Source organism: Haliotis rubra, unplaced genomic scaffold, assembly GCF_003918875.1.
Source record: "Haliotis rubra isolate DU_JTF1 unplaced genomic scaffold, ASM391887v1 Scf44, whole genome shotgun sequence".
Classification (NCBI taxonomy): Eukaryota; Metazoa; Mollusca; class Gastropoda; order Lepetellida; family Haliotidae; genus Haliotis; species Haliotis rubra.
In genome coordinates this window covers 1,121,566-1,128,573 of record NW_025767124.1, presented here as the reverse complement: position 1 = coordinate 1,128,573, position 7,008 = coordinate 1,121,566, and the positions used below count along the sequence as shown (strand labels likewise).

At 42.8% G+C, this 7,008-nt stretch overlaps 1 long non-coding RNA gene across 1 annotated transcript; it reads left to right on the top strand.

Annotated features, from left to right (window-relative positions):
- The first annotated feature begins 2,399 nt into the window (after window positions 1-2,399).
- On the top strand, window positions 2,400-4,761 carry LOC124289411. Its single transcript, XR_006901683.1, has 2 exons — window positions 2,400-2,663; window positions 4,428-4,761. It is a non-coding gene; the product is annotated as an uncharacterized LOC124289411 (long non-coding RNA).
- The last annotated feature ends 2,247 nt before the right edge of the window (window positions 4,762-7,008 follow it).

The following is a 7,008-nucleotide window of genomic DNA, read 5'->3' as shown; positions in this document are numbered from 1 at the left end:
GATGTTTCTTTGTTTGCTGTTTATTATTGATCATACACAATGTTTATGTGTGACCGGTGGGGATTCCAGACTGGTCCCCAGGGTATGCTGCGCTTGCTTCTCTCCGGTCAGTTGGGGATCCCAGGTTCGAACTGTGCGCCAGCAACCGATGCTTGTTGCAAGAAGCGACTTTATTGGTAGGACATGACTTGATAGTTAGAGTTTTATCGTACCCAGACTTGAGAAACCTACCTCAAAATGCCAACCACTGGTTTTGTGGGCAGGATTGATTACTTATTGGATGACGTCTTTATTAAAAGTCGGAATATTTTCAGTAGCAACAAAGTAGCAAACACCAAAATATATATGTTTGACACCCTCGAGAAAAATCACTGACTGACAATTGAACCGTTTGAGCTGAAAAATCCGTGCAGACGACAATCAGAAACGTATCCCCTGTTCAGCTCTTTGGCCTGTCCAGATATGCAGAGCGGGGAATATGGGCACGTCTTATAAAAGTCAGTCTTGAAAATTAAAATTTCTCTTTTGTATTTCATCGGATAGATTTGTTTCTGTTAAATCTTAAATTAATTTCCTGTATACAACCGTATATATGAATGTATATTTCAGGGACAATATTTGTGTCTATCAAAAATGTAAACGTAATTAAATAGGTATATTTTATAAGGGCAAAACAGATGTGGATTGTATAAAACAGGACTATCAAGCACCAGGAGAAAAAGATTTGGAGGAGAGGAATGTACTATGTTATAAACGATTTCATCGACCCTATACAAATGTATTTAGAACGAGTACAGGGGCGGTGGGGTAGCCTAGTGGTTAAAGCGTTGACTCGTCATGCCGAAGACACAGGTTCGAATCCCCACATGGGTACAATGTGTGAAGCCCATTTCTGGTGTTCCCCGCCGTGATGTAGCTGGAATGTTGCTAAAAGCGGCGTAAAACCAAACTCAGACAGTCAGCAGAACGAGTACAGCCCCGAAATGTGTCCCCTAAGGATTTGCAGGTCAGTGACTGCCAACGTTTCCCCGTCTCAGTGACCTGAGTAGATCACGGGTGTAACTGTTTACACCAACCTACATGTACATTTATGTATATTTAGATCCATGCTGTTAACAATGAAACGTGGAAACTTTACACTAACGTAAAGAAAGGCTTCGACTCGGGGTGAGACTTAGATGTACAAAGTACGTTTGCCTTGGTAAACATCCCCGTCATTGGACACCAGTCTTTATAAGGTGGCCGTTCACATCCCAAATACCCTCCCTCTGAAATCAACCCGCCCCTGCTTCATAATGACGGACAATACTCAGTGGTGTCAGCAGTATCGTTCGGTTTGAAATATGTGGCTTATCAAGTGTTAAGTTGCAGTATTCGTGCAGTGATGCAGTTGAATCATTTGTCCATTGACAGACGAGACCGTGCCGTAGAAAACGTCCTTCAACGGCTATGTGTATTTCTCAGTCCGTTATGCTTGTCTGGCACTTGTACCCAATAGCGTATGCCGTCTGAGTTATATGGCGGATTATATATACTATTCACATTTTGCTAAGGATCAAATCATGGATTCAATAGAAAACTATTATGTGGGGCCAAATTTGGTTTAAATATCTAAACTTATTGTAAGCATGGTTCCTAGGTTTCAGTATGTCATTGCTTCTTGTGGAAACTATACCTGCTATTGAAAGGTGTTGTTTATTTGCAAAATGGTTGATTGGTGCCATGAAAACCATTTTTATGGTTACTCATGTATCAAGTGCATAAGGTTAGAATAAAGTGGCTTTCTACCTAAACAGGGGTTACCATATTATTATTATTTATCCAGTTTTAAATGGATACAATTTCATATTTTTAAGTAAATTTTTGTGATCTTTATCAAAGTGTGAGTAGTATATTAACCTGACAACGCAAATTTTAATATGTGTGTGCGTTCGTTCGTGATTGCATATGTTTGTGTGTTTGTGTTTCCGCGCGCGCGTGCGTGCGTGCGTGTGTGTGTTTGTTCAGAGTGTGCCCCTCAGAGATCGCCTGTGTGTGAGGCGTGCGTGATCCTGTGCGAGGAGTGCGTAAGTGATTGTTATTACACTTAGACCCTGTAGCCTAGTGGTTAAAGCGTTCGCTCGTCACGCCGAACACCCGGGTTCAAGTCCAAACATGGGTACAATGTGTGAAGCCCATTTCTGGTGTCCCCGCCGTGGTATTGCTAGAATATTGCTAATAGCGGCGTAAAACATCACTCACCGGAATCCCGAATTCATCAGGACTGTCTTGAGAGGCTCTTACTCGTGGTTTTAGTTGCTTTTAACGCCTAACAACTGTATGCATAAAACAGTGTTTAAACTGACATCTACAGTTTTATTAAACAGTGTCCCTTTAATAAACTAGTATCGCGATATAGGTCACGGTCCTCGCTTGTGTATTTCGTCATCGTCGCCACTACGACCTCGCTAATCAAATCCATAGCCGTTTAAATACTGCTATCGAAGGACAGAAGCTTCTAGGGAACAAAGGTCAAGGTGATCTCCGAAAAGCCAGTCCACATCTCGAAAAAGCACAGGTTCCGATTACAGATTCCCCCTGGGTACAAGTCGCCATGGCGGAGCTGATGACACCATACTGGCATCCCCTGTTTCGCTCCGTCAGGGTCATTTGGCTCATTAAAGGTAAACTGTCATATTTCACTCCTCGTGCTCACGTACTGATAAAACATACTTACCCTGTCCACAACAAACAATATTTATGTTTTGTGTGGAAACATGGTTACATCAATACAAGATGATTTTAGGTGAAATATATGGTGGGAATCCGGTCGTGATTCAGCACATGCATTCTCAATTGTAGTGTGTGAGTGAGTGATTTTAGTTTTACGCCGCACTCAGCAATATTCCAGCTATATGGCGGCGGTCTGTAAATAATCGAGTCTGGGCCAGACAATCCAGTGATCAACAGCATGGGCATCGATCTGCGCAACTGGGAACCGATGACATGTGTCAACCAAGCCAGCGAGCCTGAAATAGAGGAGAGACAGGCGAGGATGAGAGACAAGCTGAATACATGCCTTGACTATCTCTCGACCAGATTTGGCAGGGAGAGACTTCCTCTGTGGAGACAAGAGCATCTGCCATAAATTTTAGCTGACTTTACCCTTATATTTCGAAGCAGTAGAATATTTGAGTCGTACAATACATTTGAATGGAGGAATAATATTCAATTTGATTCATTTGTATATATTCTGTTATGACCTGCCTGGGGATTTTTGGGGTTGGATTTGAAACTGCTTGAACAGTACATTCAGTTTCAGCACACGTTAAACCACGGGGCTTGTAACGCAAAAATCTGGCATCAAGGTACATACTGTCACCAACGAGGTCTTAACACCATGTAAAAGGAAAGGGGCTTAACGAGGTCAACACACCACGTTCGTTTCAGGGCGAATTCAACAATGTTCACTGTATTTATCCCATTAAAAAATGCCCACATTTCAAGCCAATAGATTTACCTACAAAATGAGACATACAGCACAAAAATCGAAGCAGTATTTTTGGATCTAGGGTCTTCGGAAGCTCGAAAAATCGTGATTTCTCGATTCCGAGACAAAATTCCTGCTCGGATTTTGCATCGCTAACTCACCGATTCTCTTGTATATTTCACCGTATACACGAACGACATACACCAAAACATGCTGAATTTATGGCACTTATCAACGCGATACGGAGACAATTACACCTAACTAATAAGTTGACGTGCATGTATTCATAGCATACAGGCCTGTGTCGTGCCCATTCGCCATTGACGACCTTGGACTTGAACTGCCCCGCACTGAAAAACCCCAGCAATCTGATGGGACATATTATATTTATAGCCAGTCAGATCGTTGGCTCTTTTCACACCCCAATCCTTATATATGATACAGTCAGATTGTGAAATCAGTCATTTTGCAAAATGACTAAAATTTTCAGTCATTTCGTGAAATGACTGATTTAGAGGTCTAGCGATATAGTGGTAAGACCCCGTTGATGACAGTATGTGCCTTGATGCCAGATTTTTGCGTTACGAGCCCCTGTACGTTTAACAATATGTGATAAACTTAAATATTTTATTCATGCTGCACTTCCTATAAAACATTTAAGCAAATTATTACATTAATACTGTAACTCAATTGTAATAGTAACTGTAGGAATTCACTAACCCTGTACTTTAATGTTGGAGGTTACACCAAGTATAAAAGAAAAAAGGTCGCATCCACCAGGGGAGATAACTCCAATTTTCTATCTCGATGTTACATCTGAAGGTGGGATGGAAATTCAGTGTCGCGTATTACTATACATGTACTACTCACCCAGAAGCTACTCGCTGACCCACTCATTCAGTCAGTCAGTCGCTCTCTCATTCATTTACTCACTCACTGACTCGAATATACGTTTCAGGTTGACTGTTGCTGACTGTGTAGATTTACATCTACGCTGTACTAAGAGACGGGGAACTTCTCCAAAACCATCCACGGGTCAGGAAATATTATGACCGTCTCAAGACAAGATCTGTCTTCCAAGAAACTATCAAAGATGGCCAATGGTATCTCGACTCATTGAACAGATGAAGCCAGTTGAGTGTGGTAACAGTTCAGTTAAAGATAATCATCGATTCATTCTAAACGGCTGGAAGTCGTAAAATAACATGTGACCTCAGTACGTCACGATGGAATCCTCAGCTACATAACATTTTGATTTCTCGTATCTTGCAAATAAACAGTTGATTAACTAGTGTGCAGAGTCTCTTTCAATGGTCTCTTTCTTCAGAAAATATTTCGCCACAAAGCTGGGTGATAAATGGCTAAAATGGCTGGATGACACAGGCTACTGGTATCGATAACGTTTATATGTTACAGTCAGATTGTGAAATCAGTCATTTCGTGAAATGACTAAGCGGATCAGCCATTTCGCTATTGACCATATCAATAGGTTTGGACGTTTCCCTCAAATTTGATGTCGGCGGTGGGGTAGCCTAATGGTTAAAGCGTTCGCTCGTCACGCCGATGACCAGGGTTCGAATCCCCACATGGGTACAATGTGTGAAGCCCATTTCTGGTGTCCCCCGCCGTGATGTTGCTGGAATATTGCTAAAAGCGGCGTAAAACCAAACTCAGTCAGTCAAATTTGATGTAAATGTGCTTGATAATGATTGACAATGTTCGTGATGCACGAAACAAATCGCCAAAACGCATTTTGTGGCCCCGACTCTCAGAAACACGAAACACATGTCTTAGTCGGATACATGGGAAAGATCGTACGAAAAATCAGTATAAATGGCCTTTCCAACACTGCAATATCACTGCACATAAAATCACACAGAGAGAATGCAAAGGTTAACCCAGGAGAAAGAGATTGAGCAGGTGGGATAGTTGAATCGCTGACCATCTTACGTATTTCACGAAATGACTGATTTCACAATCTGACTATAACGGCATACTTCATGTTGCAAAATAAATATCATCACTAAATATACTCAGCAGCAAAACAAACGTCAGTACGAATTCAAAATTATATAGGCACTGCAATCAAATCATTACAGAAATGGACATAATAAGCGGATCAAAAACATTTTTTGTGTACAATATCTTGATACATCAATGAATAACTCAGCACAATTTCAAGACATTACGTGAACGTTTGCAGTCCATTCAGACTCTTGACTTCAGTATCTAGTGTGACCACCACGAGCGGCAATAACTGCAGCACAGTACACCAATCGATTGATGAAGGCCATTGGCACCTTGAACCATACTCTGAGAAAGGCCTGGCGCAATAAATCGGCTGTGTTCGGCCTTGGTATGACATTATTCAGTCTTCTCTGAATTTCATCCCAAAGATGTTCAACTGGGTTTAAATCAGGACTAAGGGCTGGCCACTGCATAATGTTGACACCGTTCTGCTGTAGGAAGTCCCGTGTAGCTCTGGCAGTATGGGCCCGGGCGTTAGCATGCTGGAAAATGTTGTTCCGGTGACGTGCGAAATGTGGTATGACGTGGGGTCTGAGAGCTTGGTCGATGTAGCGCACCGCTGTGATTCCGCCTCCTCTCCTTGGACCAAGGTTCTGGAACACCACAGGACCCACTCTCTGGTTCAGGCCTATTTTACCCCATACCATGATGCTTGCATCTCCCCATAAGTCTCTTTCCATAACACATTGGTCTTAGTAACGCTGGCCACGTCGACGCCATATTTTTGTTCTGCCATCTGCAGTTGATACGCAGTACCGACTCTCATCTGTGAACAGAACAGTTCTCCACTGCCTGTATCGCCAGTTTTGGTGTTGTAGGGCAAACTGTAGACGTTCACGCCGATGACAAAGGGTGAGGATAGGTCCACGGTAAGGTCTAAGGAGGTTCCCGCTGTTAAGACGTCGGCGTACTGTATCAGTACTGATTGGTCTTCCGTGTGTTCCCACTGTCTGGCGTGCTGTTTCGGATGCCTGCACGAAGGGATTCTGTACATGCTGTCGCACAACATGGCGGTCTTGTCGTCTTGTGGTCACCCTTGGTCTGCCAGTACGGGGGCGATCATTTGTAGTGTTGTTGGCCCGGAAACTTTGCTGCAGCCTGTAGATGGTCCAAACGTTGACCTGGAAGTGATTGGCAACGGCTTGTGCAGTGTGGCCAGCTTCAAGTCTTCCTTGCGCCTGGTTCCTCTGAGCTGTCGTGAGAAGGGGCATCCTGCTGACGTTGTAATGTGAATGTTTCAACCAGGTTTGGGGTGCATTTTATAGGGCTGGTCCTTGTGAACAGCACGTGCAGCATGAGTTGTATGAAAAACATGGAGAACACCGTACCATCTCCGAGATCAGGTTGCGTTTTTGAGACCATTTCCTGGGTTCCATTCTGAGCAAACTCAGAATGTCTTTGCTCAGGTAAAGTTGGAGATGATGTCAACAATATACAATCAAAACATTAAATGAGTTTACAGTTATCAGTTTCTGCGAAGGAAAAAATTTCAAACTGACGTTTCCTTTGCT